Genomic DNA, 23,468 nt, shown 5'->3' on the forward strand with positions numbered 1-23,468 from the left:
TTGAAAAAGCTGAAATCTACCTATACATGTTGTGGTCATAAGGCGCCTCTTTTGTTAGTGTTAATAAGCACACCAGGGTYTCATTTGTAAATCAAAGAGCAAAAAGCTGAGCGTTTCTTGCTTGGCAGAGTTACTCTCCCCTCCATGGATTACCAACCCCATGACTCTGGCAATAAACAGACCCAGAAGAACACAAACACCTTCATACATAACAAGCTTAGTGAAATTTCTGTTTCAGGGTAGATTTGCATACACTACCTAAAAATTTAGTTTAGCTATAATTGGAAGGTGACTTGTATGCTGTTTGTTACAGCTGTGCTCTTGCAACTTGATGCAAGAGATTACAGAGATACAAATTCATTGCTGTGACTCTGAGCAAAGTTACAAAAAACATAACCTGATGTCTAACAGAAAAGGAGATGTCAGAGCTGTAACTCACAGCAATATTATTTCCACAYAAAAAGGATATAAGCCATCACCACACTAGCTCCATTACATCTTCAGTGACCTTCTTGATTTTTGTTTCTTTTCTTTAACTCCTGTGATTTTCCAACCTGAGTAATTTCCCCTGAAATAATTTGAAAAATCAGCTTTAATATAAAAGTACATCCTGCTTGCAACAGGTTATGTAATTATGTAATGATATAAATAGTTGGCAGAAAACTGTAAATTGTCCCAGAYAGAAGAACGAAAATACACAGAAAAGAGTCTATTTATGTAATATATACATGGCCAAATTTATGTAATGTATACATATGGCCACTGCTCTAATAGATCATTAATATTTTGCACATGCACACGACTCCTTTACTCACAAATAGCTTGAGGGGAAAACTACTGCATCTTCTGGACTGCTGTCATTGACACAATTATATTATCCTCCCCTAATTTCTTAGCTCTGAGAACTTTGTTCCCATCAGCTGCCCCGAATGGAATCGGTTGCAGTCATGTAAATAGAAGTTCAGCTTAATTATTTTCCTGTTTGAAAAATCACTTTTACCTGAAGCAAGAGATGCTTCATTTCCCTTTCTTGTTTTCCCACCATCTCCTTCCCTCCCTTCAGCTACAAAAATAATTATCTCCATGACAGGTACAAAAATTTTGCTATCTGCCTCTCTCTCTCTTCAAAAACACACTCAGCAGTACTTTGTGACAATCRATCAAAAGTATTACAATAATAGCGTTCAACACAGTCTTCACAGACACACTCACCCATCTCTGGGATTTCTGTCTGCTATGAGAGCTGAAGAGTGGGAGTCAGGCTTCCAGGAGCTTCCTTTTGTTCCTGCYACTGTATCCAAGGACCATCTTTCTACAACCATCTGCACAGTCTACACACACCCCAGGTGCCCAAAGCTCATGGTCACTATCACCTTTCTCTCCCCTTTAGACAGTAGATTCCTATTTTTAACACAGAGTTCACCTCCTGCCTGATGCCACTGTTCATAGGCACATCCTCTGCGAAAGCTTCCAATTCTCCACTTGGTCCATTCCAGACAGATGGAGATAGATAACTTTTTACACCAGCTTGTGACTAAAACAACAGGGTGAAATGATAAAATTACAGCTTTAGTATGGTTCTTACTGCCTCTGGCTATGTCTTGTTTCTTTAGTCATTGGTGAACTAATTTAATCATGGTGGTTCAACTTCTCCATCTGTAAAACACACATACTAATATATGCATAAATTSTTATCCCTAGCACTTCTTATCCAAAAGAGTCCTGAGAAACTGAATGTATTTGAAGAATGCTTRTTGACACTCAGCTGAAATATTTTATTGACCTGCAAAATCTTTTTGGATGAGACAACACAAATCCTAAACTAAATTCCTCATGGGAGTATAATATCTGAGATGTTAAAATAATCCAAACAAATCAGCAACACAATGCTAGGAGTTATTCTGTTGTGAGTCTAAAGGAAAAGGTATCCTTTCCCCCTTCACAGGGGGATAATATGCSAGCAAGCTGAAAATTAACTTCTGAAGATAATAGTATGTCCAGGTTTTACTCAGTCCGGTTTTYTGGTGGTGGAGGGATGGGACCAAGAAACCACAAAGATGGCTCCTTTGACAAAGTTCTAGAAGCTTTCTCCTTCTTCTTCTGCAAAAGGAGCCCTCTGTGTTTAGAACCAATCCATTGAGGCTCTGAGGTTAATGGACAGGCTGCTGGTCAGGGCTGGGCCAATTGCACATGCTAGTTATACCTCTGTGATGACGTATGGTCTTGTACTTAAGAAGAATTCAAAACAAGATAGAGGGCGGCCGCCATTAGACTTTGGGTTGTTAGTATCATCCCCTGCACCAGGGGGAGGACAGAGGAGATGTGAGAAAAAAACGGAGACCCAAGATCACAGTAAGAAGAAGACACATGCTGTTGCTTGTGCTCAAACATGGAGAAAACAAGCTGTTCTCAAAATGACTATTTCTTCAATGGGAGACCTGTATAGAAAAGAGAGGCCCTGCACCCGAGATAAAAAACCTGACCTTTGAGGACTGGACTGATCATAAGCCAAAAAGGGGGAAGAGGTGCCCCTCCCCACGCCTGAAGCGAGTAGAAACTTATAAGAAACTGTGTTTTGGGGATAAGAGGTGCCCCCCTCCCCCCCACCTCTGAAGCGAGTTGAAGCTTAGAAGAAGCTGTGTTCTGCCAGGAGATTTGAGAGAGTGGCCTTGCCCTCAGAATGAAGCAAAGCAGCCTTGGAAGACTGTTTTTCCTTTTYTCCCAYGAGGTAAAGAAAAAGAATCCCATACCATCAGCAGTTGTACACTGACTGTTTCTTGGGAAAGAACTTCCACAGCTTGGAGCTGTAAGAACTATTCTCCTATGGTGCTGGAGCTATGTTAAAACTTTCATCCCTGCCCCTCTTGCACCGGGAAGGCATGGAGGGGTGGGGAGGGGCGACCTGAGAGAGGAGAGACAGGTTCACAGAAAGAATAACAGGKGTCTTAAAWTACCCATTTTTATTTCTTCTCCTTGTAARTTTTTCCCTATCATCTCTGTTCCCCTCCCTGGTGYGGTAGTATTCTTAGTAATTTTTAGTAATAAATCTATTTTGCAACTCAAGTKTTTTGATCCTGTCTGTTTCTGGAGCATATATATATCTTTCTCTCAATTTGCAATTGAGAACATATATGCAATTGCATATATGTATCTTGCTCTCAATTCTTATCTAAAAGCCATAAATKTTAGTGTTGATTGGGCTGTTTGCTCTCCCTCCTGGTGTGTGTGGGGGGGGGACGTCGTGGGTGCTTTGGCTTTCGACCAAGTTCAAACCACTACATTTTTGGTGCAGTGGCYGGGAAAATYGAACTTAAACCCCAACATAGTACCACATCAATTTGTGAATAGAARTGGGCTCCTAAGCTCCATAGACTTGTCAAATTATTTATTAGGAGTTAGATGAGGAAAACATACATTTATCTGTGTATTTCAACATGGAATATTTTGAGCAAATACAGGTGAAGTTAAATGTATAAACAGAACTGGCACAGAAAAATAAATCCATGAAAATCTCATGCCAGTGGAAATATGTTCCAGGCTATCTGTGCTGTCAAGCAGAAAAAAAAAAAAAAATGAAACCATCTTGCTGTATGAGAAAGACAAGTGGTTTCAAACAGTTCTTTAATTCTGATATAAGCAAGGTCAGATGTTGTGATGCCTGTCTCGCTTCCAGACTTCAGTGGAGAGCAGAGGGAGTGATTCACGGAGAATATGCAAGAAGCAGTGCTGAGATGGAGCTGAGAAGGACATGAGCAAGGTCCTGTTTGTTTGTCTTTTCATAATACAAGACAAACAATATGAAATTAAATTAGAAGGGAATGTACTTAAATTGACAATTGTTTCTTGACTGCTAACTTTAAAACCAAATAGTTGAAGAGCAATGAATTGTTGAGTGATAGATTTTGTAGTGGATGTAAGCAATAATAACTAAAAACCATGAAATGCATATATATGTACAAAGAAAAGCTCCCTAATAGCTACAGATGATACAGGCAGAGCTATGTCCTGCTTTCTCTGAGACAGAGCTGGCTTCTTGCAGAGAGCAGGGGCTGCCTGGGACTGACAGTTCTTATCAAGTTTGACTTAACAAATTCTTGCATCTAGCTGATCCACTAACTGAKAAAATAAACTAATTAATACACACATAATCTTTGCTTCATTATTAAGAGGCAAAAACCATGACAGATGCCAAAACTCGCCAGAATTTTCCCCAAGGGGAAGGAAAGGAAATATTAAAAAATACACCCCAAATTTAAATTAATGAATGCCAGAATCCACACTAAATAAAATAAAACAAAATGTGTTACGAGTGACAAAAATCTGAAGTCAGGTACTAGCCACAAATGCATTTTGAAGAAGCTGGCAGAAGATAAGAGGCATCTCAGGATCCTTACAAATAGGTTGTAACTTGGTACTGATGGGGGGTGGAAGGGGGAGAGGGACGAGGCGGGGTAGAGCATCGTCGTTGCTAAAGTAAGTTATAAGTGTGATATGCTCTTTTGCTCGCCCGGCGGAGCGGCATCCTGCGGCGATGTACAAGCGGTGTACGCGCGGGCAGAACTTGAACGCACGCAGCGGCATCCAAAGGCTTAACATTCCCCCAAGCGCCGCTCGCAGCTCGGAAACATCAGGCAGGGTAATGATGTCTCTGCCCGACCGTCTGTGAACGCCGCTCCCCGCTTTGCCCGCCGAGGGCTCCCGGCAGCCCCGGCACACGCGAACACTCGGGACAGGCTCGGAACCGAGCCGCGCTCTGCCGGGGCACCGGCCCTGCGCGCTGCCSGCACCGCTCCCGCCTCCCCGACGGGCTCCCAGCCGCGGCCGGGCTGGGGCAGGAACTGCAGCGGGGAAAGGGCTCTCCGCGCCTTGGGAAGCGCCTGGCACGCCTCGCTGACAGCGCTCACCTGCCGGCTGCACGGAGCYATCCGCGGGCTCGGAGCGGAGCGGGACACTGGGCCGGGACCGCAGCGCRGCCACCACAGGTCCGGCGCGGGGAGAGCGCGGTCGCTGCCCGAAAGCGCGGCAYGGACAGGCTCGGGCTGAGCCCTCGGGTAACTCACGCCCCTTCCCGGGCGGCGGGGCCCGCATCGCCCCAATGAGGGGAGGGGGCCGTGGTTAAATAYGTGAATGAAACTCGAACGCTGTTCCCCGGGCAGGACGGTGCCCGCTGAGGTTCTGCGGGCGGGCTGGGGCAGCGCTGCCCTGGCGGCTGGCAGGGGGCGGCGGCGCTCCGGGGGTGTGAGGGGGCCGTGCCCCGGCGGCAGGCGGCGCTCCGGGGCCGGCGCTGGGGCTGCGGCGGCGGCGAGCGGGGTCGTGCCAGCYGGAGCGAGCTGGAGAGCGGGGAGAGGGCCGCGGCGATGAAGCGGGGAGCAGCCGGGGCCATCCCCGGTGCCGGCGGGGAGGAGGCAGTGCCTGAGGTGAGAAGGGCTGCGGGCGGGCGGGTGCACCCGCTGGGCGAGGAACTGGCGCTGGGTGGCGGCAACTTCGCCTCCGGCCGGCGGCACCGTGCGCGAAGTTGCCGGGTCCCGTCCGTGCCTCGGGCCGTGCCCGAGCGAGTGGCGCTGCCGGAGCCGGGATTAAGCGCGGCCGCCCCGCCTCGGCCCCGCCGGCTGCCCCCGGCCCTGCCCTGCCCTGCCCTGCCCTGCGCTGCGGAGAGAGCGCCGGGCGGCCTTGCCCGCACCGCGCCCGCGGGAGGAGGCAACGGGACTGCGCTGGGGCGGCTGCCCTGCCCGGACTGCCCCGGAGTGCTTCTTTGCTCGTTTGCTGGCTTGGGGCTTTGGGGTGGCCATCCGCTTTCCTTACAGAAGCGGGGTGTGCGGAGCTGTCGCTGGAATGACGGTGGTGTGGCCGTGCATGGAGCTGCACAGGAGCCCCAGATCTGTAGTTTTCGCTTAGGCAGAGCTCCCGCTGCTTTCCTCGGTCTTTCTCAAGGTTTACACGAAATTAAGTCTTTAGTCAGGCTGCAACATCTCCTAAATAACGTTTAGCTAAAGTGGTTATGAATTTCAGTTTGGATACTATGCAAAAATTGCTCTGAATAGGCATGGCAGTCATAGTTAATATTTGCTAAATGCATTACTGTGAGTAATTTGAGTGCATATTATTAGTATGATCAGACCATAAATTCTGAAGGAATATGASGGAGTTGTCTGGATTCAGATCTACACCATATGGTTTTAATGTTGTGGTGKTAGTACTGGCCCTGAAAATAGTGTTTAAGGTTTGTCCCAAAGAAGCAGGTACTTGACCCTAAGACCCTTGACGAGCCTGATCACTTCTCCAGGGGTCTTTCTAAAGAGGCAAGGTCTCCTCTCTTTGAAGTGATTGTGCAGGAGTAACTTTTGCAAGAACTTCTCACCGCATCTTTCTCCCCSGGGTAAAATTGACTGGGTCCGTAAAAAGCAGCAGACCTCCACCTGAGGGCATTTTTTAGTTCAGCCTAAAGCACCAAAGTTAACTTGATGAGAAAAGCTGGTTTTTGAGTGTGCTTATCCCTCCTCTGGCTATTTCCACGGTTCTGAAATGACTTGAGGGTGACCTTCAGAGAAGGAAGTCAGCTTTGCTCAGAGGATTTCAAACCTTTCACTTGCCCTTCTTAAGGCTTCTCTAAAACAAACAAGCAGAGCATTTGGAAGGAAACCTATGATTGAATATTCAGCAATTCATTTCCCTTGGGTAAAAGCTGATAGATGTTTTCACTTGTTTTGAAAAGGTTTTTAGCCAAGCAAGAAAGATCTGATTTGACACTGCTGAAGTAAAACATGAGGTAAAGCAAAGGAGGATAGTATTTTTTTAGTGCATCACTCCTGATGTGGGGAAATGGGGATTAAAAACTGGGTGAAGCAGKGCTTTTTCCATTACACTTTTATTTTGGTGTGTTAATCAGTGTATCARTTTCTGTGAAAACTCAAGACTCCTGCCTTTTAAAAAACATTAGCGATATCACTGGGTATTTTCAGGCAGTACATATCTGAGACACTATGGCACTCGCCAGGAGATTAACAGGACTTGGCCTTGTGCCTCTGGGTTTGTGCCTAATAATACATCGCAGGAGTACTGCATTAACTGTCGATAAGTGTTTGCCATCACTTYGGACTTAACTACCTAATAGCTCTAAAACAGCACAGAAAGATAAGTTTCAGCTCAGTTTTTAACTGTGACACAGTCCTTTGTATGACTAACTCTCAGGTGCCTGGATCTGTCATCAGGGTTTCCATTAAAATAGCCCAGCTTTGTTTATGTGACTTTGGTTTGGAAGAATGTCCTGATTTTACTCAGTCCGGTTTTTGGTGGTGGAGGGATGGGACTAAGAAACCACAAAGATGGCTCCTGTGACAAAGTTCTAGAAGCTTTCTCCTTCTCCAGCAAAAGGAGCCCTCCAGCAAAAGGAGCCCTGCCCCAATCCACTGAGGCTCTGAGGTTGATGGACAGGCTGCTGGTCAGGCCTGGGCCAATTGAACATGCTAGTTACACTTCTGTGATGACGTACTGTCTTCTACTTAATAAGAATTCAAAACAAGATAGTTTGCAGCTGCCATTTAGTTTTTAGGTTGTTAGTATCATCCCCTGCACCAGGGGGAGGACAGAGGAGGAGGGTGAGGAGATGTAAGGAAAAAAAAACGGAGACCCAAGATCACAGTAAGAAGAAGACAGGTGCTGTTGCTTTTTTTTTTTTTCTGTGGTGCTCAACATGGAGAAAACAAGCTGTTCTCAAAATGACTACTTCTTCAATGGGAGACCTGTATAGAAAAGAGAGGCCCTGCACCCGAGATAAAAAACCTGACCTTTGAGGACTGGACTGATCATAAGTAAAAAAAAAGGGGGAAGAGACTTGCCCCCCCCCCTCACATCTGAAACGAAGTGATGCTCAGAAGAAACTGAGTTTTGGGGGGAAAGAGGTGGCTCTCCCCCCGCCCTCCACCTGAAGTGAGCTGATGCTTAGAAGAAACTGTGTTCTGCCAGGAGATTTGAGAGAGYGACCTTGCTCTGGGAAAAAAGCAGTCGGCCTTGGAGGACTGTTTTTCCTTTTTCCCACGAGGTAAAGAAAAAGAATCCCATACCATCAGCAGTTATATGCTGACTGTTTCTTGGGAAAAGAACTTCCACAGCTTGGAGCTGTAAGAACTCTTCTCCTATGGTACTGGACGATAACCATAATGATTAGTTAAAACTTTCATCCCTGCCCCTCTTGCACCGTGAAGGCATGGAGGGGTCGGGAGGGGCAGCCTGAGAGAGGAGACAGGTTCCCAGAAAGAATAACAGGTGTCTTGAAATGTCTGTTTTTACTTCTTCTCCTTGTAAATTTTTTCCTATCTCTGTTCCCTTCCCCGGTGCGGTTATATTCTTAGTAGTTTTTAGCACTAAATCTATTTTGCAACTTAAGTTCTTCAGCCTGTCTGACCATTTTCTGGATCATATATGTATCTTTCTCTCAATTATGTTATGTTATCTAAAAGCCATAAATTTTATTGTTAGTTGGGCTTTTGCTCTCCCTTCTGCCTTCTCCAGTGGGGGGAAGGGAGGGAACGTCGTGGGTGCTTTTTGGCTTTCAGTCAAGTTCAAACCACGACAAAGACCTAAAACACAAGTGTTCTTTAATTTCCCTTTAGCAGCACCGTGTTGATAAAACAGAGAGAAGAGTTTCATTAAAATTGCATTTCTTTGCTGAACAGGATACTTAGGCAGGACTGTGATGGTCTTCAGATGCTTCTCATATTTCCCTTTCCTTTCTCATTGTGTTTGATTCYGGGAGAAATCCTTTTAAACCTTTAAATTGCTTAACTGTGATTTCAGGACACTCTGAAAAATTGCCCCCAGGTAATGAGATTGTGCCTTGCAGTGAACCCAGCACTGTCTGCAGTCAGACAGGATCAATAATCACGCTGGTGCTGGATGGATTTTTAGACACTGTGGAGACCCCGGACTTCTCTAGCGTGCGACCAGTCCAATTGGAGAAGCTAGATCCAGAAAAGCTGGTGGGRACCGATGGTGCTGTAGCTGTCCCTGTGCTGATACTGTACACTAGTACTCTTATTACTGGAGGAGTACCCAGGTGGGGAGTTATTCCAGATTATTGTCTTCTGAAGGCTCAGCATAGCTTTCAGCTTGTGAACTTGTGTGCACACAGCTATTTGATTGCTTGTTTTGAGCAACGAGGGGGAAAGATGGAGATGGATGTGGTCCCTGTGTCCTCAGATTGTTTGCAAGGAAGTAAAAGGCAGCATTTTAAGGCTGAATTGATGATAAAAATAAATGTTCAACTTAAATGGTATTAAGAAAAGAAGAGAAAACTGGAGATAGGTTCCYCACTCACTTAGACCTTTAAAAAACTAGTTTTCACTTTCTCTTATTTTAAAAATTACATTGGCAGTCAAGGACCAGAATGTTACATTTGTGATACAGATGAGTTTCAGTAAGGCTTAAAAAACTTTCAGATACATTTAGGCCATAAAGTCTGAGATTATTTCTTGTCAAATATTTTGCAGCCCTGCTAAAAGAATGAAAAACCCTTACCAGCTCTGGTGAGGTACCTCTTTAAATAATGAGTGTGCCTTGAACTCCATGGAGTAATTTACTTGCTCAGTTAAGACATTAGCTCTGAGTTACCTGACTTGCATGTTTCCCTACTCAGATGAATGTCTTCATCAGATTATTGAAGATAAGGTTATAATCAATCAAGAGAGTTTAATGCTTTGTTTGTATCAGGCATTTTTAAGAATCAATTAATTAAACCTGACAACTTCGAGTTACTTGGTACTGCTTTCCTGGTGTATGCTGCTTCTGCACCACACACAGGTTTCATTTCAAGTGGCAGTTTATCCCTATGGAAAGTCAGACTGTTGCTTCTGTTCCTCTAGTTTAGTGTTTTGCCTGTGGAAGACTTTTTCCTTGATCCTCACTTTTTTTTTTTCTTCTTCAGTGGACTATGATACAAATGCAAATTAAGATTCTGTGCAGTGTGGTTAAATGGTGAGCTGAATGGAAAAAATAACGTTTTTGAAAGCTCTGGTGATGGTCATATTGCCTGATGAAAGACAAGTGGCTTTTCCTGGCTTCCCAGAGTGGGTGGAYACTCCTTGTGTTATTTAAGATGAGAAAGGGGCTAGAGTCACTCTGCTTTCTTAATATTGTCCTTCTGCCCTTGACAGCTGAAAAATTATTTGTGATGGTTTACTGAATGCTGATGTGCTTTAGGATGAGTGCTTTACATCCTCAAACTTCCCAGTGTTTTCACTAAMCTTAGATTCACCAAGAGCACTTTCTGGAGCATTTTTCTTCTTATTAAAAATTTAAAATCTGTTTTTTTCACCCTTGAATTAAGATGAGAAGCATGCATCTCTCAGCTTCTTGACACGAACCAGCATCTGATAACTGTTCAGGTTCTACCAACAAATTTGCCATTTCACATCCATTCAGTAACAAAATCTAAGGCCTTAAAGCAAGTCTGAGGTTTGTGGTATTTTTTCCAAGTGACAGAAAAACTAAAGGAGGAATTTCAATTACTGTAATTGAATCAAGACATTCTAGTGTATTCCTATTCCTGACTAGAAAAGGTCCCAAATGATTAYTTTCTTTTTCTCTTTCAGGGTTCTTAATAACTTCTTCAAAAATAAGGATAATTCAGACTGTAAACTGTGATGACAGCTATTGATCAAAATAAATGTAAAACCACTATGTTTGCACTATATCTGCACAARTAATGGTTCTCTGTGCCCTGTGCTACTTGGTTAACCAGTGTCTTTCTGAATTCTCGAAGTTTGTTGAAAACAAGAGATCCAGCTAAAGTGTGTTAAATTAGAGTTCTGTACAAGTTGCAGGAGAAAAATGGATGTTTGAGAAATGGAAACAAATATGAGCACTTAAAAGGAAAAAGTCTGCTCTAGATTCTAGGGATATTAAAGTAACCAAGATGAAACAAAAACAAAGCATTAAAAATTTATCCCTTYAGTATTGTTTCAAGAAGAATTATACATGTTGGTGTTTATGGAGATTATTTGGTCTTCTTTTTTTTGAGGTTTGTATTTCTTGGAGATACAAAGAGTATTTAGACTGAGATGGTACCCACAAGAAGCACTCTGTAAATATTAATGGTGTGGGGGATTTGTGGCAAGTGAATTAGAGCTGTTTGTCTCAGACTTCTATAAATGGTGCTTTGAGCACAATAAATAGAGTGATATCAGCTGGGCAGGGATTATTGGGCAAGATCCATCTTTGTCTGTGTGCAGAGTTGTGCCAGCATGGCCAGTGCTCACTCTTTGTGAGTGGGAGCTTCATGGGAATAGCTGGGGYTGTGCTGGTGACCCACTTCTCCACCTGATCTCTGTGGTTCCTTAGGGGAAAAAGGGAGTTGGCACACAGCAGAATCAGAGAATCATTTAGGTTGGAAAAGACCCTTAAAATCATGAAGTCCATTTGTTAATACTACCAAGTCCATGCTACACTACTTTGTTTGGTACACCTGGGATTTGAGCATGGTCCTCTGGGATCTTTGAAGAGGATTTATAAATGTTTTTATTTACTTATCTTTTGCCCTCCTGTAATGTTTGTTGGGGTTTCTTTTTATGTTTCTAGTCAGACACATTCTTGGGATGGACTGACAGTGAGGTTTCYTAGATGTCCTGTAAAGCAGGCATTGTGTGTTGGTTGTGAAGCAGATTCCTCACATCATCATTTTATGCATGTTTGCCCCACTATTGATTTATGAGACATCTGTGATTTTAAAATGCTTAAGGAGAAACTAGACAGATTAAGGAAAAAGGASGAGAAGTAAACTGGATTTAGGATAAACCATCCGCCAGGCATTTGGCACAAATTCTCAGCTGTGAGAATAATTTTTTGTGCCTAGCCTTGTACCCCTGAAAACTAAACCTCACTTATTGAAGTCTAGCACATTTCTGAGACTTTAGGATTTTATCTATCCAGAGGTTGAACAGAACTGAATCCTGAACTGGAAGCTCATTGCCACTCACTTTTTAATTTCTCAAGTTAGAACTGGACCTAAGCTARTGCTTTTAAATGTTTGTCACATCAAACCAGCTTTGAATCAAGGAAAGTAGTGTGTGGATTTGTCTGAAAATGGGTATCTCTTAGTGCAGATCTGTTTAGTGTGGTGACTTTGGGGGTGTGAACATTTGCATCATCTCAGAGTCTCTCCTTTTTGCCTTCCCTTCCCCCTCATCCCTCCCTTGMTGTGGTAGTGCATGCATTGTGACCCCTGGTTTCTGTGCTGTGTCCCACTCCTGGTTCAGGTGGCTTTGGCATTCCTGGGCTTTCACTGCCCTGAGCTGTAAGGAGTTCATTCACAGCTAAACTCTGTGCRTTTACAGCTGAAACAACTCTGATCTGTATGAGCAGTCATACCAGAACATCACATTCAGAGTCAACAGCAGGAATGTGCTGGTTTGACCACACAAGTGATGTAGATTAATGAGGGGAACAGTATGAGATTCCCATTTATGGTTCGAGGTCGTGGTGTTTGTGTGGGTGGTGTGCGGCAGTTTCAGTCAGGAACCTGCCCACTGTCTGAAGGTTGTCGTAACAATGGACAGATTTTTGCAGTGTATAGAAAAAAAACCTCCAGAGTTTTTCTTGGTTTTGGACTTTAGGGGTGATTTTGGGAAGTGTGTGTGTGGGGGGGTGTTAATATTTTTCTAAAAATAGGAACATCCTGCATTGGAAATGAAATGGAAGCAACTGCTGGAGAAAGTGCATTGTCAACACTGTAAATCATGGTCTAATTAATAGGATGAAGGATAGACTGAGATTGAGGGAAGATTAAGGTTTCTCAGAGAGAAGTGTGAGAGATCCTAGGTACTCCACGTGGAACAGATTGCAATGGACAACAGGAAAAACAGTTGTTTTCCTTTTTATAAGTTCAGTTTTTTTCAGCTGGTGAAGYGAGGAAGCCGGAGCCTCTACAGAGACTGCAATCACAATATAAATTCATTCAACAAAACTCTGAGTGAAATTCAAGCCTTTTTAGAGCTTTCCAAATATTATCCATAGGCTAAAGTCTGTATAGGTTAGAATTCTACTTTATTCTGACCTGTAAGGGGGAAATTTTTCTTGGTTCTCACAAATTAATTCTCTTCCCTCACAAACTGCCTTTCATAATGTTCCAGAGTTAAGGAAGAAATACTAAAAAAGCAGGTATTTCTCAGGACATGGAGCACATCTCATAAATTTTAGTTTCTAATTCTGACATCAGGAATGATAGCTTTTGGAGATCACCATAATGTGCTTCTAGTTAATGAAGGTTATGGTAGACCATCAAGACTGATTCTTGCAGTGGAATTTCAGTTTTACTCTGATGGCAGAGACCTGCTGTGTGTCTCCATGGACAGTGTAGTACCACTTTGTTAGCAATACTGCACCTTTTGCCATCTTTACAGACTGCAAGACTGCAAAGTTGAGCTGTTAAGTTTGATTACAATAATGCATGCTGATGAACAGTAATTAGAGTTACATATGAAAAAGAGAAAAAAGAAATTTTGAAAAGTCTTTTCATGACAAGTTTAAGTTGTCTAGAAGCAGGCATTAGTCTYCATTTCATATCTGCTGATTTAGAAACAAAAGGTTGAGTCTTGTGAGGCTTGGAAATGCACARCATGCACAACTTTTTCTTTATTCACCAGGAGCAAAAGCAGCACATTCTCCATTCTTTGGAGAGTCCCAGCATTTGGTGATAGTAGATTGTGAACACCCCCTTTTGCATGTATATTCTTTGTGTAAATGTCACTAAAGTATTTCTCAGTTTAGCATTACATTAAATGTTTCCCTAAAAGCCTTACTGTGAGTTCAGTGTCTCCTGATTGTTGTGTGAGGCATCACACCATGAAGTCTTCCTGTAGCTGTGGAAGGACTGGAATTTGTTTTGCAGACTGCTGTTGAGGGCTCTTCAATGGGAGCAATTCCTGGCTGCATGGCAGGGAAGTGTTCTTCTTGGCTGTGCTGAGGTGAATCAAACGAGCCTGYCCAGACCTACCTTTGTATAAATGAGAGCATGCCTCATTCTTAGGTATTTGTGCTTGTATTTCACTGTAATTGTGTGGTGGAATGTCTTGGGTAGATTTTGTGCCAATCCTGTATTCCTATATTCATCGGCTTGTATGCCCAAAAGTGCTTGTGCCTTTAAATSTGACCCGGAAGAAGGGGCAGGGGCRCCTGGRAAGGCGGSACAGGCAGTTTAAAAGCCGGGGCTGCGGTGCGGCCCTTTGCTTTTGTAGCTCAGCTGGGTGCYGCGGGAGRTCSTYGCTYGCTGWGTGCAGGGGAGTTACATTGTTGCCGTTTAGCTAGCTCAGGTTTGTTAGCTGGGGCAAACAGCTTCTTTTCCCCTGGACTGCCATCCACCCCACTCTGTGGCTCCTGTGATTCTGCTTCTGGAGCAGCTCGGCGGTCAGCGGGGAYAAGCCGCATGGCTCCATCCCTTCCCGGACTCTGGAAGAAGCCAAGCCTGTGACAGAAAACCACACCGAACCCTCTGTTTCATTCACAGTGAGGAAAAGACTATAATCCAGGTTTTGCCACTGTTGCCCGAGCACCACATGGACTTTTTTTTCTTTTGTTTCTTTTTTCCCTGGGGACTGGAGCCGCACCATTTGCCATTTTCTCCGCACCCGGTGGCCAAGCTGTTGTGGCAGGAGAGGGCGGTGTGTGTTCCTGAGCTTTAAATATCTAACAGTTACTTTTTATCTRTGTCCTGTGGGCACTGTGTTTTGTTAATAARCTACTTTTTTTTTTCTCTTCACTTTTGCCCGAATATCTATTTCATATTGTTGGGAAAAAATTATCAATTTTTTCACTTCAGAGGAAACATTTGCTCTGTAACGTTTTTCTCKGAAAATATTGTCTCAAACCGAGACAGGTGGTCTGGAGTTAAAACCCTCAGAGTTATGGATGAATAATTTATCATCCTGGGGCTAAGCAAGAGTAAAACTTCTGATTTCATTTCTTTTCTAACTTTAAAATAAAAATTGTGAAAAGAGCTTACATTCAATGTCTAATCCTGCCAGACTTCACCCTTAGAATCATAGAATCATAGAATGTCTTGAGTTGGAAGGAATCCAGAAGTCCYTGGCAACAATTTGTTCTATGGCTTCTCAATTTCCACTGCAATCTGCTGGTGTTCTTGCCTAATTACTTTTCAGTTAAAATACGTGGTTCTCACTTGGCATTCTTCCTCCACTCTTGAGTTCCAAGATGATGATTCCTCACTTGGGTCAAACAAGAAAAGCCTCAGGACTGCCCAGCTTGGTSTATTTGTAGACATGTATGATCAAGGATTCACCTGCCATCTAGAAGTCACTTTGGCAATCTCTGCTTTGCTCCTGCAGGAAGGGAATTAGCATAAATACCTTCAAAACATGCATTAACTTTGGACTTGGCACAGCAAAACTGTGTTTTCTGTAGGTGAAAATTTTAACTGAGCAATTGCAATCAAAGACTGGCTGCTTTTCTGCACTATCTCAGTGGTGCCACATAGCACAATAGTATGAGTTGAAAGGGACCCTTCATGAGTAATTCACAGAAACAAACTACTGAGTACATTGGTGTCCTGAAGCTGATGGACTCACAAAATGTTAGGGGTTTCAAGAGTGGGTCCTTGTAGAACATTTAAAATCCCTTTATTTATCAAATCTCATACATTCTAATGACTAGTTCACAGTTCTTGTGCTTTGTCATTTTAATAAGTKTAGTGAATAATTTTTAATAACCACTGCTTCTCTCTGTGAGCTTTGATAGCATCTGTGGGAGACTGTGACAAATAATACTTTTTCAAATGCCGCACATGTGGGTATGCGTGCTTTTTTGTTTCATATCAAACATGGCTCCGTGTTCAACAACCCTCAACAATTCTAAATACTGGCTTTTTTTTTTTTTAATTATCTAGAATTTATTATTTGTTCCTCAAATAAAGGGATCCATTTTTAGCTTAAGTCAGAAAAGACTGGCATATGATTCAAAACTCATACTTTGATACTTAACTGGATTCATTGAGTTTCTTATTAAAACTCATACTTAACTGGATTCATTGAGTTTCTTATTAAAAAGTGTTATAAGAGGGGCACATCGTTATATGCATGTGTCAGTGTGAAAAACCGAAGTCAGATGAGGATTTGTTATATACACTGACAGCCACCAATTCTTTCCTGAAGGCTCTGGAGTCAGTATTTCACTGGGTTCTTCGTGCTTCCTTCTCGGTCAAGAGCATTTTTCAAGCACATTCAGACTGAAGAACAGAACATTGAAGAAGTTTAGTGATGTGGTTCCTTCCCCTCCTTTGTGTTTCCTTGGCATCCTTTTTACCACATTTGGCATTCTCAGAAGTGGACCATTATTAAAGAAGAAAAGTAATTGTACCAGAGAAAGATCCTACTCTACAATTTTTAAGTTATTCTATGCATCACTGGAGATTTCAGGAAAAAATCTTGGAGCAAGAGACATGGCTGAAAATAAATTAAATAGCATAAGAGAAGTATAAAATAAATCAGTCCCTTTGTTTTCAGAATGTAAATGAAAATACAGTGTTGGGGTTTAGGGGCAAACTGTTCCCRTCATGCAGTGTGAGGTTCTTTAAACCTTCCAAGGAAGCGTTCTATTAACTACTGATTTTTCCATCCTATTTCCACTTATGAAAGCTAATAGGCGTGGTCCAACTTTGAGCCATCCATTGCTGGAATTTCAGGTGGCCATTCARTATGTTCAGATAGTCATAATATGTGTAATTATCCACTTTCACTTGAAGTAAATCATTGTAAAATTACCACAGGCTGGTGTTTGGACTTAAAATAGTGCTAGGTCAAAATAGAACAACAAGGTTCAGGTTGTTTATCYGTACAGTTGGCATTATTTTCTGTCCTCTGGTCACAAGCAAGAGTTTTGCTCTGTTCATTTTGTACATGTCTCTGCCCATTCATGGGGATAACAGGGGTCACCTAAAGTGGTTTCATGGTCACCAGCTGCTACTCATTGGACTGTCTCCGAATAAAGGTGTGGGTCSTTGCCAGCCAGGATCAACAGTGCCTGATTCAGATTTCTGAAGGAACTCCTCAGCCCCATGTAGGGGCTGGATGAAAGGCAGAGGTGAGGAGGGAGCACAACATTGTGCCCCATGTTGGTGGTAGCACGGAGCTTGTGTCTCATACAGGGATAGTGAGGATGGCAGATAATGAATGAGTGTGATAAGGAAAAGAGTATCCCTCTGGCTTTTCCATCATTTCATCCAAGCCAGCTGGTAAGTATTGGAGTGCCAGGAAACAACATGTGGGTTTCCAGGGATCCAGTACCGGATTTGAAAACATTTTTTTGTTGTTTATTTGCCCATGTTCCCTTTTTGCTCCGCCAATGGGTTCTCAACAGCAGTAAGTATATTAGTACAGTTACAGTTAGAGCTTTGTAATTATGCAAAGGCAGTCTCATTGAGCAGGTTTTATTTCCCACCCACATTCAATCCTTTATTTTTTATTATTTTCTTGAGTGGAGTGGCAGGCGTGAGTGTGAGAGGCAAGGCCTTTGGAACTTTGCAGAGGCAAAATGGGCAGAAAGTGATGCCAAAAGTCTCTTTGGAGTGGAGGACAAGGCAGGCAGCYGGGGAGGTGATGTCAGGGGTGCCTGCAGTGAGCTGGTATTCCTAATGTGGTCGGAGAGAAGGATCAGGTGAGGCTGCAAGAAGCTGCGTTTCAAAGCTTTTTGAGCCCGGGAAGGGTTGGGGAGCTCATGGCTGTGCATGCATGGCGGGAGAAGATAAGGACCAAGCTGTAAGAGCTCTATTGTTGCACTAAGCAGTGCTGCCTCCTTACAGGCACTGGTGTCACAAAGCTTTCRAGGACCTGCCTTTGTGCAGAAGGTGCTGCTCAGCCCCAAGGACACGTGCTGAAGCCATTGTTCTTCTTAACGTGTTGCAGGGGTAGATTTAGGCTGGGCCTGGCAGAGCTCTTCTCCCATTGCCTATCCTCCTGCTCCCTTTAAGCGGTGCAAGGGAATCAAACAACCCTGTGTCTTCCCTCCACCTCCTCAACCCTGTATGCTTCTCACAAGAAATCAGAGACAAAAAGAGTGTCACACACAGAGTGAAAATCTGTCACCTCCCTYCATCAACCGCTTCGTGTCTGTGACTCAGCCTGCCACAGACCCTCAAAGGATCATGTGTCCTTGTCACATCACCTGTGTGTGGAAAAGAAGCATCTGCTCCTTTGAAGGGTGCCTAAAGCACCAAAAACGTATTTCAGCGCCTTGGGGTGGGGTGAGAAGACATTAGGCTGCAACTAAGTGAAGTGCACACCATTCTGGGGAGGTTGAGCCAGTGGACTGAAGCACACAGAGTTGGTTTCATCCAAAGAGGCAAGTGAAGGAGGAATAGGCAGCAGCATATGGCAGCTCAGCTTCGAAAAGGCGCTGTGGAAAATGGCACCTCCTTATTTAGCAGATCAGCTTCCTCTGTGGGTRCCCTGACTGGATTTTGTGGAAGACCTAATTCTTTCCTTGATAACTGAATGGATTTGCTCTGGAAATAGAGAATCTCATGGTGCCTCTAAACTGAAGATTTTTTCCAAAGTGGAAAGACACTATCAACTTCAAGGCAAATAACATATGTTTGAGGAGAATTTCAGGAGGCAGCATATCAAGATTTTAGGCCAAACCCCAAGAAAACATTTGGAAAGCATTTCAGAAGTAATAAATGCAAAAAATAGAACCGGGGGGGGGGGAAGGGGGGCGGGGGAAGAGTGCCCAGTTACTTTCACCTGCTCCTCAGCTGGACRAAATCAAAGAAAAACCTTTGCTTAATCACGGACACACCTTGGAAACATTGGCAGGCTGATGCTTCAAATAACCTSCTTCCTCCTGCTCTGCATGTTCTGCAGGCTGGAACGGGAAGCATAGGTAAGATGAGACTGGGTCTTAGGAGAAAGAAGAATTGTGTTTGGTCTGGCAAGTCACACATTTTATTGTCATTTGAAGCTACCTGAAGCTTGATCTTGTGCTCTGTGAGTCACCTAGAAGTCTTGGAGCACTGCCAGGAGCTAGCAAGCAACTGGTTGTAAGTCACTGACTTAACCAGTGATATAGTTGGAATAGACCCAGAAGRCCAGATATGACAAAAATAGCTCAAGTGTAACTGACAGATTTTGTTTTCCTAAGCACTTTTATGGCCACATGCAGTTATTTTTCATGTTTCAAATCGGCATAAGAAGTACTAATTTTCAAMGCGAAAATTAGAGCAGGAGACATGCAGAGTATTTATTTAAATTTTGACTTTGCAKCATGTTCCTAGTCTAGTATAAAATTTGCTGGCCTCACCCTCCAGAAGAAGAAAAGAGATGTTGAAATAATCTATATCCATTTGCTTTAAGCAAAGCAGTCAGGTAATGTAATTTCACTAAAAGTAGTTGAAAAAGTGCTGAGAARGAAAACTTTAAAAATGTTCAGGAAATGGAAAGAAGTGTGTATTTTTGGGGGGAAGAATGCACTTTTGGTTTTAGGGTTTGTATAGTACCCCCAAATTCTACTTCTAGGCATTGAAAGAGAGATGAAGTAAGACTCRTCAAGGCTAACTACAGAGGTGTGCTCAAAATTTGTGGTTGTCTCTGCCAGRGTGAACCTTATGTCCTCTTGCACTAGTGTGGAATTTCAGCAGACCAAATTTTGAAAGGTTTTACAACTGCCAAAGATAATGAAATGGGATAAATCTGTGGAGGGATYATAAAAAGTGCTGACAGTTAATTTAGAAAACTGAAAGCCTAAGGGGTACACATGCCACCTAGCATCAGGAAAGATGCCTGATCAACAGAAAGGAAGTTTGGTACCAGTCCTTGTCCTAGAAGGTAAATAGTTACATGAGAAAGAGGGGCATATGGAAGGTTAAACGTAACTATCGCAGATAGTCACTGGAAGTTTCAAGCAGTGAAATATTCAGAATTAAACAGAAAGAAATGGAAGATTGAAGATAGCCTTTACTAGAACATAATGCATYGCAAAATGTTTTGAGAACAATAGGAATATGTCAGCAAAGCAGAATGACTCTGAAATAAATTACGAATGTACCTATTATACAGGTTTGCTTGTTCTGTTTGTGGAAGCACATTCTGCATTTTATAATAGCCTCTGACCAGATTTATTTTTAATGGAACAAGTATGATTCTTTTCATGCAGAAACTGAAAATGTRCAGAGGAATAGCAATAATTTACACTGTTGCAGTTTAGAATGTGTTTCTTAATATGCAATATCCTCTAGATTAAATAGCCAAATCTTCATTTGGCTTCTGGTTTGTTTGTTTACTATCATTCAGGTATGAAAAAAATACATTTGACCACGTACAGCTGCATTTGAAAAGCTGCATATTTAATTAGCTGATACAGTTATGTGGACATGCTTTGTACATACAAATAAGGAGGTGGTAAAAATGTAACCTTAAATATAATGAATTTTTGCCACTGTTTTGATAATTAAAAGAGCTGTTAGTCATTGCTTATTGAAAGCACTGGGAAAGCTCAATTTGTTGCCCACATATTCCCTGCGTTGTAATCGTTACTCACCAACCCTGCTGTGCTGGCACATGCGGCAGTAAGTGAGGATGGAGGGCAGCTGACATCACAGCACATGCTCAGACATGGAAAGGCAGGCTCAATCTCAGCCTCTGAACCAAGCACCAGAGAAACTTTGCCTGATGAAAAGACAATTAAAGAATTGTTTCAGAAATCAATTTCTAGGCCTATGGGGATGAGATCACAATAGCTTTGAAAGTAGGACTTAGGTGAATAAATTACAAATTATTGTTTCCAAAATGCAGTTTTAGTAATCTGTATTCAGTCAGCTTTTGACTTACGGCTTAGATTTGATAGCTAAAAGTAATTGGGATGAAGTTTTGCAGTAACTAACAATTACAGATCAATTCTTTAGAACGTATGACAATGATAGCTGATTTATATAAGCTATCTCACATAMTGTAATTATGCAGGTGTCTGTGGAAGGAAAAATTGACTTGGTAATGAGCTGGAACTGATACCTGGTGGTTGATACGCAAGACATTTATTTGGAGTGAAAGGGTCCTTAAAAAGAGGAAAAGTATGTTGCTCTAGCAAAGAATAGCTTGGAGAGAGAGTAAAGAAACTACTCGAAAGGAGAAGAGATCTGCCAGATTGTGGGAGGTAAGAAAAGATGCCATAAGTGACTCCTTTGTCTTTTCTGCTACTTTCTTAATACTGAAATTAGGCTACTGGATGAAGGTGTTTGATTAGTGCTTTAGGAAAAGGTGGAGTGCAAGATTTAATTGAAGGGATCACTCATTCAACAGTGGCACAAGTGTAAGAGCAGACTTCATAAGGGAGGTRCTCAGCAATGACTGTGACACTTCCAGGAGAACTTGGAATGAAAATGTCTGTAACTTGTGTAAAGTTCCTACCCACTGTCTGTCTGGGATAGGATGACTGGGGTTATGGAGTCTTCACTGCTCTTGTCTTTCTGGGTTGGAAATAAAGGTGTTAAGGAGTGTGAAATGGGGTGAAGATGAGGCAACARGTTGTGTGTTCTCTCACCTTGTCCTCGTCCTGTCCCTCCAATCTTGAACGCAGTGCTGAGGAAGGCTCCTTTGCAGTGGTTTCTACTTCTTTGCTTCCTCTTCTTTCTCTCATTTGGTGAACCACATGGAGTCCACTAAGTCTTGCTGAAGCTGAGGAAACACTGGGTCTCTGTGTGCAAAATCACCATCAGTCTGACAATCTTAACAGGTTTACATGCAAAAAGGCATTCTGCATCCTTCTGTGTCAAAAATTAAAGCACCTTCTTCATTTAGGTGCACATAGCCTGTCTGTACTTCGAGACTTCATCTACAGTGTCTAGCTRTGTATTTGTAACTCTTTGTGACAGTCTTGACAAACTCAATATCCAGGTATTCTGACACAGCTACTAGGGAATGCTCACATAATGCCTGTGAAACATTGTGAAAAGTAGCTTGCTTTATTCCCATAGATTGGTGGATTAAGTAGCCMTGATTATTCTGCCACTGAACAAATTCAGTCTCAAATCAGTGGGAATGCAGTCTATGCATAGAAYAGAGGCAGGAGGCCAAAAGCATGAGATTCAAACGCATGAAAAGGATATCTAGGTGTTTAGGTTTAATTTATTTTTATTGCTGGGCTTTGGTTTTGTATAAATACAATGAGTARTAGAATTTCTAGGATTTGGAGGAAACTGGTTCATGGAGAATGCATTTTAGTTTAAAATCCTTCTACTTTACAAGTCCAGGATCAGGAAGGCTTACTTACTATTTTTAGAAAACAGCATTTATCCAGCAGCAGAAGAGGTAACACCTTAACATTAACCCTTTCACTGCCTTCTCTTTTGCCCYTTGGCTCTTGGGTGCCTTGGAAAGKCAAGGACCATCAGGTTTTCCATAACGACATTGTGTGACCAAGGTATCTCTCTCTGAAAATAGGGAATGATGTGCTGTTTTTCAGCTTGTACACATGTTYATGCACACATTATAACTATGCACACATTATAACTATGCACAGACTTATTTCCAGCTGGTCCCCATCACAAGACACCTGATGAAGCTGCAGGCCCTGGAAATTCGCATGCATGGGCCGGGTATGTGCAAAACCAGGATCTGCAGTGATCACATTTAGCTTGAGAATTAAAGAGTTATACTCTGTAATTCAAATTGCTGAATGTTCTCAGGTTGGGTAAAATAGGAAACRTTTAGTAATAAATATAGCTGCCTAATGTGAATCTCATGGAAACTTTTTCCAGGATAGTGTTTAATTACAGAAATTTTCAGGTTTGCRTGCACCAAAACAGGGTGGAAATCCACTTTTTTTAGCAGCACCTCTGCTGTTTCAGTGAGTGTCTTATCTCCATGGAGAGATCATTTGATCTGCAGCACTGACTTTTGATGTAAGACTGCCATACTTTAAAAAGTTATGAATATGGAGGATCTTTTGTCGCTGCCAAGAAATTAAAAATAAATCCCCAAAGGCTCTGTATGCAAAGGTTCTCAAAGGACCTGCTTACCTAGGGTGGTTCTGGTGGCCCAGAAATGGCTCTTGTAGATGTGCTAGCACATTATGGTTGGCATCCAGCTGTTGCTGTCGTGTCACATCTGCTATCTCAGATACAGCAAGGTGTCTCAGATTGGGCTGGATGCCTCTGTGCAGGCGCCTGATTGAAGCACCTCCTTTCCGCTGGAAGCTGGTGAGAGCTTTGACTGGTTTGACCCTCCTTGATGCTCCCTGGGCTTGTGCTCCTGAGGCCTGGTTTTGGAGGCTGCCCATGCATTTCATTTCACAGATCTCATGTCTGCCATTTGCCTGCCTGTTTAGGGAACTATGTGGATATCTGCATAGATTCACATATACGTGGGGAAAATACTGCACTGTCTAGGGGAGAGTTTATTTATATATATATAAGCATGGACTTAGTACCAGCTATGCATTTACTTGGTGGTGGTTTTCTTAGGTGATATAGCAGACTG

General features: G+C 42.8%; 1 protein-coding gene across 1 annotated transcript in view; it reads left to right on the forward strand.

The window, feature by feature from the left end:
- The first annotated feature begins 5,355 nt into the window (after positions 1-5,355).
- KCNG2 (potassium voltage-gated channel modifier subfamily G member 2) overlaps positions 5,356-23,468 on the forward strand; it is a 53,531-nt gene continuing 35,418 nt past the window's right edge. Inside the window, exon 1 of the mRNA XM_057377890.1 lies at positions 5,356-5,417. The gene's annotated coding sequence lies outside the window, so the exon portion shown is untranslated. The remainder of the gene's footprint in view (positions 5,418-23,468) is intronic.

The sequence above is a fragment of the Malurus melanocephalus genome, unplaced genomic scaffold (genome assembly GCF_030028575.1).
Source record: "Malurus melanocephalus ecotype Western Australia unplaced genomic scaffold, MMel_1.1 scaffold_329, whole genome shotgun sequence".
NCBI lineage: Eukaryota > Metazoa > Chordata > Aves > Passeriformes > Maluridae > Malurus > Malurus melanocephalus.